The following is a 12,388-nucleotide window of genomic DNA, read 5'->3' as shown; positions in this document are numbered from 1 at the left end:
TTGCTTGCGAGACAACCATGGACATTGTCCTCACAAGAACAGCTTCATACGAGCCATTACAATTTTGAGTTTCCTTTGGTCTGTGTTATCATACTCAAAGTCACATAGAGAGGGCGATGAATTTATCAATGAAGTATGTGGTTTTCACATGAGAGAGCACTGTTTACATCCTATTTCCTATCAAACCATTAGTCAGTCCACCAAAATCTGCAAACCAGTCATAATGTTTTGAAAAAGTTTTTCTAAGAGGGGAAAACCTCCCCCAGATGGTGATGTATGGTCATCCTCATAAACAAGAGTATTGGTCATGAGACTGCTCATGAGAGTAGGTAAAATGTAATTGTTATTACAGTTATGTTTGGATCAGTGCTCTTTATGCCTTTAAAGTATATTAGGCAGCAAATGAGAGCATGGGGAGTAATAACAAACCCCCAAAATGCTTCAAGATCCAGACGCTGACTATGCAGTGTGAAGGAGTGGTGCATACATGCATTCATCTGGGTTGGGAATCCATTTCTGCACAAGTGACTGAATGCTACATTTACATTTTTGGTTTAGTTTTTACACTTGGGTGAACCCTTCTCTATGTAAGGAAACTGCACTGGCTGCTATTTGGCAGCATTTGCATGGGCAGAGCTAATTAGAGTTTTCACTGACTCTAGCTGTAACCTTTTCACCATCGACAAGGAAAAGGAGGAATTAAAGGCTGTAATTGCAGATATGGAAAGGACATGGCCTTAACAATTAATGCATTTGTTTATCAGTTCTGAGCCCTTCTACCATGTAGTTGCATTCTAGATACAAGTCAGTGAATTCAGCAGACATCAGAAAAAACCAGCACCCATTGTATCCCTAATCCTAATTTTCAGTTAAGTGGCTGGTGCAGAGACCTGGATGGAAAACACCCTTCCAAAATGGAGGCCAATACTAGACGCAGTCCATAGAACTGCATCACAGACCTGTTTGTTTTCCATCTTTTACAAGCAATTAGTATTTACACCACATCTCAAGAGGAGAAAAAGAAAAAAAAACTGCAAGTTTTGGCCACTTGCAATCCCAGTGCAGCACTTGCTGCAGTATTTTGCTAAAAACAACAAAGTCCCTTCCAGAGCTCTGCTTTGGTGAAGTTTACAAACTGTTGTAGCCTGAGGAGAATCTGCCCTCTTTTAAAGCAAATGTGAGGGCTAACTGTACACATTGATCCATGGATCATGCTTTAAGGTGACCCTGAACCATCCCTTAGTTATGGTGCTATAGGTTGAGACTTCCCATCATGCTCTCCTCTCCTCTCCTCTCCTCTTACATGTATATGCCACCATTGAATGTCACTGACTTTGTGCCTTCCCTCTCCTGTAGTTTGTCCTCTCTCTCTCTGTACTTCCTGTAGGTGTCCCTGGTGCTGGAGCTGTATATTGCTGGTGTGCACTTACTGACCCCACCAACCTGCACAGCGTTTGTCTGTTGTTTCTTATTTCTGGTCTTGTCTCTCTCCTCTATCCATTCACCCCAACCAGCCAAAGCAGATGGCTGCCCAAACTGAGCCCAGTTCTGCTTGAGGTTTCTTAAAGGGAGTATTTCCTTACTACGTCACCAGGTTCCAGTGACCTGAGATTATTTTTTGTTGTAATTTAACCATACAAATAAAAAAATAACAAATAAACTGAATTAATATTCTGGTCAGGTTAACACAATATCTTGTAATCAGATAAAATGTTCCTATAAGACCTACTGTATTGCACCACATATAGACTGGGTTACTACAGAGAAGGAGAGACTGGTGCGATTTGGCCACTGCTCTTGCATGGCAGGGTTAGAAGAAGTATGTGCCAGCCAGCATGTCCATGTTGACCCCATAAGGGTTATGTTTGGGCTGCAAAAATGGGTTCCACGTTGGTTACATGGTTCCCCTACCTCTATTTGCCCAAATGGGTTCAAGTGGGTTCTGACTCGGCTTCTTGTGGGGCCCATATATGCTCCACATGGGACCCACATTTGCAGGCCAAACTTAACCCTTATGGTGCCCAATGAACATGCTGGCTGGGGTTGACATGTTGACCCAGCTTTGTTAGCAGCAGCTGTAAACAAACTGAGTGGCACTGCATGATCTTTTGGGTTTGTATCAGGAACGAACATAGAGGACGAAAGCCTTGAAAACTCTAGATTAAATAAAGGAATCATATTCTCAGGTATCCACATTTCTATCTGACACTGAAATGTTACAGTACCAGTGATAAGGAGAGAACTGACAAGCAAAAGAAAATGCTTACAGCAGTGACAGGAGCATTATCGGGAGAAGAAGGAGCAGGTACAGACAGGATAAGCTGTTCTGTCAGGGAAGAACTCCCTTGAGGCAAAGACATTACCAGAAAAAGTAGGTGGTATGGTGGTTTCTATGCTGTCTGTCTAGATGTAATTTTACACCAATACTTGGGCTGCAAAAATGGGTTCCATGTTGGTTACATGGTTCCCCTACCTCTATTTGCCCAAATGGGTTCAAGTGGGTTCTGACTCGGCTTCTTGTGGGGCCCATATATGCTCCACATGGGACCCACATTTGCAGGCCAAACTTAACCCTTATGGTGCCCAATGAACATGCTGGCTGGGGTTGACATGTTGACCCAGCTTTGTTAGCAGCAGCTGTAAACAAACTGAGTGGCACTGCATGATCTTTTGGGTTTGTATCAGGAACGAACATAGAGGACGAAAGCCTTGAAAACTCTAGATTAAATAAAGGAATCATATTCTCAGGTATCCACATTTCTATCTGACACTGAAATGTTACAGTACCAGTGATAAGGAGAGAACTGACAAGCAAAAGAAAATGCTTGCAGCAGTGACAGGAGCATTATCGGGAGAAGAAGGAGCAGGTACAGACAGGATAAGCTGTTCTGTCAGGGAAGAACTCCCTTGAGGCAAAGACATTACCAGAAAAAGTAGGTGGTATGGTGGTTTCTATGCTGTCTGTCTAGATGTAATTTTACACCAATACTTGGGCTGCAAAAATGGGTTCCATGTTGGTTACATGGTTCCCCTACCTCTATTTGCCCAAATGGGTTCAAGTGGGTTCTGACTCGGCTTCTTGTGGGGCCCATATATGCTCCACATGGGACCCACATTTGCAGGCCAAACTTAACCCTTATGGTGCCCAATGAACATGCTGGCTGGGGTTGACATGTTGACCCAGCTTTGTTAGCAGCAGCTGTAAACAAACTGAGTGGCACTGCATGATCTTTTGGGTTTGTATCAGGAACGAACATAGAGGACGAAAGCCTTGAAAACTCTAGATTAAATAAAGGAATCATATTCTCAGGTATCCACATTTCTATCTGACACTGAAATGTTACAGTACCAGTGATAAGGAGAGAACTGACAAGCAAAAGAAAATGCTTGCAGCAGTGACAGGAGCATTATCGGGAGAAGAAGGAGCAGGTACAGACAGGATAAGCTGGTCTGTCAGGGAAGAACTCCCTTGAGGCAAAGACATTACCAGAAAAAGTAGGTGGTATGGTGGTTTCTATGCTGTCTGTCTAGATGTAATTTTACACCAATACCATATGATTTTAAGACTCTCAAAATATATTTTATCATTTACAGAATACTGGTCTAGCATCAACTTAATGCAACCACAAGGGGGCACAATCCAGTGTCTTCATGTGCCTGTCCCAAGTCCAGGTAAATGCAGAGGGTTGTGTCAGGAAGGGCATCCGGCGTAAAATTTAAGCCAAATCAAACATGCGAATCACAAATATGACTTCCATACTGGATCGGTCGCGGCTCAGGTTAACAACGACCACCACTGGTGCTGTTGACTTACAGGGTGCCAGTGGAAATTACTACTACTGTTGGTCGAAGAAGGAGAGGAGGAAGGCGTCTTCATGGGCAAAGAGAGAAGAGGAAGGGCAGGAGTTTAGGACTTAGAGTAGGGACTTTGAACGTAGGGACTTTGTCAGGGAAAACTAGAGAGTTGGCTGATATGATGGAGAGAAGAAAGGTGGATATCTTGTGTGTTCCGGAGACCAGGTGGAAAGGTAGTAAGGCCTATAGATTAGGAGCAGGGTTCAAGCTGTTTTATCATGCTGTGGATGGAAAGACAGATGGAGTAGGAGCTATCCTGAAGGAGGATTTTGCTAGGGATGTTCTGGAGGTGAAGAGAGTGTCAGATAAGGTGATGAGTCTGAAGCTGGAAGTTGAAGGTGTGATGTTGAATGTTGTCAGTGTTTATGCCCCACAGATAGGATGTGAGTTAGAAGAGAAGGAGAAATTCTGGAGGGAGATGGACGAGATGATTCAGGGTATCCCTAGTGGTGAGAGAGTGGTGATTGGGGCAGACTTCAACGGACATGTTGGTGAGGGAAATAGAGGTGACAAGGAAGTGATGGGTAAGTTTGGTATGCAGGACAGGAATGCAGAAGGACAGATGGCTTTGCAAAAGGATGGAAATGGCTGTAGTGAACACATTTTTCCAGAGAAGGGAGGTGCATAGGGTGACATATAAGAGTGGAGGCAGGAGCACACAAGTTGATCACATCTTGTGCAGACTTTACAACCTGAACATGGTTCTGAATATGGAACCTCGGAGTTAACCAATGCATTGTGTTCTGTGCTATTTCTGATCTGTTTCCGGGTAAATGAATCACTTCCTATTACAAGCGTGTCGTGCTGTATAGTTCGTCTACAGTGTAGCCAGGCTGACAAAAGGTCACAGCTCTGTTGAGACCAGTGTTCCCTTAGCTCTCAGCAGTGATGACTTTATGAGTTTCTTTACAAGTAAAATCATAACTATTAGAGATAAAATTCAGCAGATGCTTCCTATAACTGCAATAAATGAATCCTCTACTACAGTAGCTCTTGAATTATCTGTAAGACCTCAGTTATGTTTAGACTGCTTCTCTCCCATAGATCTCTCTGAATTCACATCAGTAGTTGCTTCATCTAAATCATCAACGTTTCTCTTAGACCCCATCCCAACTAGACTGCTTAAAGACACCCTGCCATTAATTAACTAATCTTTATTAGACTTAGTAAATTTTTTTATTTCTAAAATTCTGGAAAAAGCTGTTGCTAAGCAGCTATCAGACCACTTACACAGGAATGAACTATTTGAAGATCTTCAATCAGGATTTAGAGCACATCATAGTACAGAAACAGCACTGTTAAAAGTCACGAACTTCTCTTAGCCTCAGATAATGGACTTGTTTCTATTGACACTATTGACCACAACATCTTATTACAGAGATTGGAGCATGTCACTGGTATCAGAGGAACAGCATTAAAATGGTTCCAATCCTATTTATCGGACAGATTCCAGTTTGTTCATGTCCATGATGAACCTTCCACACACACAAAAGTTAGTTATGGAGTTCCACAAGGCTCTGTGCTAGGACCGATTCTGTTCACCCTGTACATGCTTCCTTTAGGCTATGTCATTAGGAAGCACTCTATTAATTACCACTGCTATGCAGATGACACTCAGTTGTATCTATCAATTAAACTTGTAAACACAAACCAGTTAACCAGACTTCAAGCGTGTCTAACTGAAAGAAAGGCCTGGATGACCAGTAACTTTCTACTTTTAAATTCAGAGAAAACAGAAGTTATTGTATTTGGGCCTAAAAACCTCAGAAATAACTTTTCTAAAATTATAGCTACTTTAGATGACATAGCCCTGGCCTCCAGCACTACTGTCAAAAACCTTGGAGTTATTTTTGACCTGTCCTTTAACTCACACATAAAGCAAATCTATAGAACTGCCTTCTTTCACCTGCGCAACATTGCCAAAATTAGGAACATCCTGTCTCAAAATGATGCAGAAAAACTAGTCCATACATTTGTTACCTCAAGGCTAGATTACTGTAACTCATTACTACCTGGATGTCCCAGTACCTCCATAAAAAGCCTCCAGTTAATCCAGAATGCTGCAGCCAGAGTCCTGACAGGAACTAGCAAGAGAGCTCATATTTCTCCTATATTAGCATCTCTTCATTGGCTCCCTGTAAAATACAGAATAGAATTTAAAATCCTTGTTCTCACATACAAATCCCTTCATGATCACGCTCCTTCATACCTTAAAGACCTCATAATACCATATTATCCCAATAGACCACTTTGCTCTCAGAGTGCAGGTCTACTTGTAGTTCCCAGAGTTTCTAAAAGCAGAATGGGAGGCAAAGCCTTTAGCTATCAAGCTCCTCTCGTGTGGAACCAGCTCCCAGTCTGGGTTCAGGAGGCAGACACTCTCTGTACTTTTAAGGCTAGACTTAAAACCTTCCTCTTTGACAAAGCATATAGTTAGGGCTGGCTTCAGGTAACCCTGAACCATCCCTTAGTTATGCTGCTATAGGCTAGACTACCTGAGGACCATTGGTGCACTGAGCTCACCCACCCCTCCCCTCCCTTCCTCTCCTCCCCCCTCACATGTATATTCCACCATTGAATATCACAAACCTTGTGCTCTCTCTCTCCCCTAGTTTGTGCTCTCTCTCTCTCTCTCTGTTCTCTCTGTACCTTCTGCAGGTGTCCCTGGTCCTGGAGCTGTATATCGCTGATGTGCAGTTACTGGCCCCACCAACCTGCAGTGTCTATTTGTTGTTTATTGTTGCTGTTCTTTTCTCTCTGCTCTATCCACTCACCCCAACCGGTCAAGGCAGATGGTCCATGCTAACCTGAGCCTGGTTCTGCTGGAGGTTTTTTCTTCCGTTAAAGGGAGTTTTTCATCTACACTGTCACCAAGTGCTTGCTCATAAGGGATTTGTTGGTTTTTTTGTTTTTGTAAAGTGCCTTGAGATGATTTGTATTGTGATTTGGCGCTATACAAATAAAATTGAATTGAATTGAATTTAAATACCCCTAAGGGGGTTTCTTAGGGGAGTAGGTTAAGGCATGTATTGAACTGTGTGCTAAACCTTGTATATCTGAAAAACTGGCTTCAGTGATGGTGAATAGTGTACATGTTTGCATGTTTTACATGTTTTTAGAACAGCTAAACCACCTGCTCACAGTGTGCTCTTGCTGCATATTTCCTACTGTCACCTTCATTCATTCCTTCTTTACTTTGCTGTCTCTGTATTCATTTTCCCTGGTTCAGTAGCAGCGACAAGATTGCATGCGTGCTTTCTCCAGCAGCTGTAGGACTCAAACACTCATTGCTGTAATAAATCATATTGCCACTTCTGCCTGTGCAGTTCAGTCACAGGCCTGCATGGAGATGAAAACACATTTACGGCTTTACATCAATACAACAAAAATTGTTTATTGTGTTGTACATTTATTCATGGATATGTTGCAGTGTAGTGTGTGTGGTTGTCTGTCTTTGTGTGTCTATATGTGGCCCTGCGACAGACTGGTGACCTGTCCAGGGTGTACCCCTGCCTTCCACCCGAGAGAGAGCTGGGATAGGCTCCAGCAGATCCCCGTGACCCTGAGCCAGGAAAAGCGGGTATAGAAGATGGATGGATGGGATGTTGCAGTGTATAAATGTCTATCTTCCTTTTTATATGGGCTTATGTGACTGAATAATACTTTGCTCATATTAAAGGTATCACAGTATGGGATGAAACTGGAATGGTTCCAGGTTGCTAAGGGAATGATGGGTAGAAAATGGAGAAAGGACAATATCATAAGGCAGTAATCAAATTATTTCTAACACAATTCTGTCATTTTTTTTTATTGTCAATAAATTACATCAGACGACCAGACTAAATAATGTATTGTATGTGCATGAGATACAGTGGATGATATAGCTATATGTCTTTTCCTATTTCTGATACATGCGACAGTCACAGTATCATCAGGTTATTTCTGAATGTCAACATTCAGAATGGTATGTGAAGTTTGCCGTGTACAGTGTGTGCAGAAATGGAGCCAAAACAGTCCCTTTATATCTTCATTAGGTATAAGAACAAGAAGAAATACATACTAATGCCAGACTTGAAATGTAAATGTTTGAGGACATCACATTAGCAGTCCCACATTGTAATGTCAGACCATGATACTAAGAGCTAAAATATTTTACTTCAAAGAGCTCCTCTCCTCACACTGAGGACAAAGCACAGAGAGCCTATCATTCTAACTGAGAAACTGGAAGGAAACCTAAACATTTTGTGTAAGTCTGGTGTTAAGTAGTTTGCCCCTCCGCTTATCCACTGTTAACTACAGAGTTCTCATGGTAGCTTTTTCTCATCATTATCCAGGTATTTTGCTCAGGGTTACATCTCTTTTCCCAGGCCTGTCAGCCTTCAGTTAAGTGTTGCCCATGTTTCTATTGATGATGCCCTGTGAGTTTACGGGGGCCTGTGAACAGCCAGACTCCCAGCCCAAGTGGACAGGACGCCTCTCTGGGAAACATGAGACTATGCTAAGCTGTTGTTCAACTTTTGTAAATGGGTGAAGGAGGACAGAAAGTCTTTCATTATTGCTGTTCCTGTGAAAGAAAAATTGCCTAAAGCACTTGTCTATTCAATTGGGAGCTTAAGTTATTATTGCAATTATGATAATTGGAAGATGAACAAATATGTTGTCAAGTCTTTTTTGAAAAAGACCTTACAAAAAGGTTTTGAAAGAAATTAAAAAATATAAAACAAAAAACCTTTAACACTAACAAATTAAGAACATTAGTTCTGTTAGTAAAACAAATATTAGAATATAAGAAGAAATTGAAAAGAATGAATTGGAAAGAATTTTACAAAACTACATCCTAAAATAATAATAAAAACATCTCTCCCACTCCAGATTTATGATTACAGTACATATAAACTAGCTGTTAGGCCCCGAGTCTTAGTTTCCTGTTTTGTATTTTATTTTGGTTAGTTTCCGGTGTTGTAGTTCAGTTCAGGGTAATCCTAGTCAGCTTTGTTTGTGCTCATTAGTTAGATTGTCTTCACCTGTGTCTTGGTTTGTGTATATATGTCCCTGGTCCTCCTTTGTTCCCCACCGGAACATTACTTACATCCCTTGTTAGTTAGTCACTGATGTCCCTGGCCGAAGTGTGTTATTTTGTTTCTGTTCCCCTGTCTGTCTGCCTGCCCGCCGAGTAGCGGAGAATAAAAGCCTGGTTGTCCAGCATTTGGGTCCTCACCTGTTTTTTCCCTCATCACCGCCTCTAGGGCGCAACACTAGCTCTGATGACCTCAGGCTCATGAGGTTATAGGTAGTGTATTATTTATTCTGTGGCCAGTCCAAACTATGCATAAAAGAAATTAGGACAATGTTGAAATTTCCTGAAAAATGCATGAGGGTTATTTAGAGTGAAACAAAGTCAAAGCAGGTGTTATGTGATCCTTTTTTGACTTTTTTATTGAGGGCTGACTTAAACAACTGGGTCAGTAAGTCTAACTTATAGATGGTTATCTGAAGAAAAACATCAGTTTACATAACCTAAGTTGCTCAGTGTTTCACGCTGATTCAAGTTCCATGTTAGTCCACTATCATCACACCAATCACATTAGTAAAACACAAATGTTGACAATTTCTAAGGTGGTTTCATAATGTGATAAGCTTAAGATAAAGGGACCTTTGTCATTAAGAGCTGAAGTTTTGGCCCTGTGATGGACTGGTGACCTGTCCAAGGTCTTTCACGCGAAGAGAATTGTCACCCTGAATTGGAATAAGTAGGTATAGATAATGGAGGGATGGACGAATGAATGAGCTGATTAAACTCGATCTGCTGATGTTTTCTATCTGTTTTGAGAAATAAAGAAGGAATTTTTGAAGGATGTGAACAGATAGGTGATTTGCTTATTGCTCAGGGTTACATCTCTTTTCCCAGGCCAGTCAGCCTTCAGTTAAGTGTTGCCCATGCTTCTATTGATGATGCCCTGTGAGTATATAGAGTTAAAGATTTGTTCCCACAACACCTTGTTGTGTAAGATGGGATGTGGTGATAGGGAATGTATAGGTGTAGTGAATAAACGCAATCTGTAGTGATTTCAAAAGACTGTAGCAGCAACATGTGTTAATGCCTAACTGTACATTTGGCTTCCTGAAATGCAAAATTGTTATGAATCAACTGGAAACAGCGAACATTTGACCTCATCTGCACAGAAGCAAAAATCATACATGATTTAATTTCATGATATTCATGAGTATTCCTCTGGAAGCTTGGAGCCAAAAACAATGCTGTGTATGCAGATATGAAAAATCTGAAATTTATAGCTGCACCATAAACCAGCTCGCTTTGTGTAATGAGAACAGGGTCACCTTAGAGTTTGGTGAACATTTGCTTGTTTATGGTCTATTTATGTTAATTACACTACCCCCCTTTAGCAGACAGACCTAGGTACTAGTAGCTATAGTGAACATAGTGGTGTATTTAGCAGCTAATGAGCTTGATATGTCTCTCATAAGACTTAAGAGGGTAGGGAGTATTTGACTTAAATTCCTCAGAGGCATGATTCAATTCAATTCAATTTCAAATTCCAAATAAACACCAGTGTTTTTCTGTGTACTGAATACATAAACATGCAACTGTTTGCTAATGTGTTCAGCATAGCATCTGTATAAATAAAATGGTAATATGTCAGTGTCAGTGTTGTCTTGCCTCTTTCTCCTAACCTGGCAAGGTCACGGGATTTATCATCAACGCCAGTGAATTCATCCCCCCAGAAAACATCATCCCCTTTGCCACCGAGGAGCATGACCTCTGTCCCTCAATAAATTAAAACTCCACCAGCTCGACCACCTCAGCCAACACTTAGACGTCAGCAACTATGGCACCCAGGGCGTCTGTTGTTCCAGGACTTATAGCCATAAAAAACCACTTATCTACCTGAGGCCCAGGGAGAAAACACTCTCCACTAGTGCTATAGCTCCAGTCAAAAGACATAGAGTGGCTAAAAGAGTGACAGTTAGACTGTCCAATCAGAGAAATCTAATTCAAATCCCTTGCAGACTAATTTGAAACTTGCAGTGCTCAATGTCAGATCTTTATGTAACAAATCATTTTTAATCAATAATTTTATTTCTTCGTACAATCTTGATTTTATGTTTTTAACAGAAACATGGTTAGATAGCAGGACAGGAAATGCAGTTCTTATTGAATCCACCACATCTAATTTTACATTTCTATCAGAAACACGAGAAAACAAAAAGGGTGGTGGCGTCTGTGCCTTTTTTATAGATAATGTGGTTACCCACAGGCTGTCATTTGGGGAGTTCTCATCTTTTGAGTATGTATCTTTTAAAATGGAGCAAAAATGATCTCGCTCTGTGCTTTTTATAATCATTTACAAATCTCCCCAATGCTGCCAAAATTTTATTGATGATTTTAGTGAGATGCTTTCAGTTGTCTTCACAGAGTTTGACTGTTTGGTTATTACAGGTGATTTTAATGTTCACATGGATAAGGCCTGTGACAGATATGCCACACAACTTTCTGCCGTCCTTGAAACCTATGGCCTTAGTCATCATGTTAGTGAGCCGACCCATACCAGAGGTCACACTCTGGACCTTGTCATTACTAAGGGTGTTAACATTTCTAATGTCACTGTGACCGATGTTGCTTTGTCTGATCATTTTTGTGTCTTTTCTGATTTGTCCATAATTCCCAAAGATGCAACTGGACCTACACTTGTTCAGAAAAGACACATAAATGATAACAGCAGGGCACTGTTTATGGAGATGATTAGGTTTGAAAATACCACTTTCTCTCATGTTGAAGATTTGTTGAATTCATATACTTCAAGTGTTCTAAATGTCATAGATGTGATTGCTCCTGTTAAAGATAAATTGTTCAGGAACAGGCAAAAGTCACCGTGGAGAAATGATGACTCTGTCAGGGCACGGAAAAGGGAGTGTCGGAAGGCCGAACGAAAATGGCATAAATCAAAGCTTCAGGTTCATTATGACATTTATAAGCAGATGTTGTGTGTGTTCAGTGAAACTCTACATAGAAAGAGAGAAATGTATTTTTTCTGAATTCATCAACAACAGCAGTAACAACGGAGGGTTTGTTAACCTACTCACTTGCTACAGTGAGTAGGTTAACAAATCCTGTCTCCATTGCCATTGGAACTAATTTCAACATCTAAATGTAATGAAATTGCATTATTTTTTATAATTTGTCGACGATGAAATCTGCAGCTCCTCTATCTATATAAACTCACTTGTGAATAATGTAAGAGGGGTAAAATGAAAGTAATTAATAATTTAATTTGAACACAGAAGAGGGAAACGATCTGTGAATACTATGTTTTGTTTATGGTCATGAAAATGGTCCTGCTCTGACCTGGATTCATTTACTTCAGTGCACAAGCTCACTGCGTTCATCGCAGAGCAAATATAAGGTGCGTCTTTTCCCACCATCTCAATATGAAAATTCAGTTCTGTACTTGGAATACATTTGTACATGCTGACATGTTTTTACACTATGACAAATAATCACACTCTGACAAGC

The sequence above is a fragment of the Mastacembelus armatus genome, chromosome 6 (assembly GCF_900324485.2).
Source record: "Mastacembelus armatus chromosome 6, fMasArm1.2, whole genome shotgun sequence".
Classification (NCBI taxonomy): domain Eukaryota; kingdom Metazoa; phylum Chordata; class Actinopteri; order Synbranchiformes; family Mastacembelidae; genus Mastacembelus; species Mastacembelus armatus.
This window is presented reverse-complemented; position numbering follows the sequence as displayed.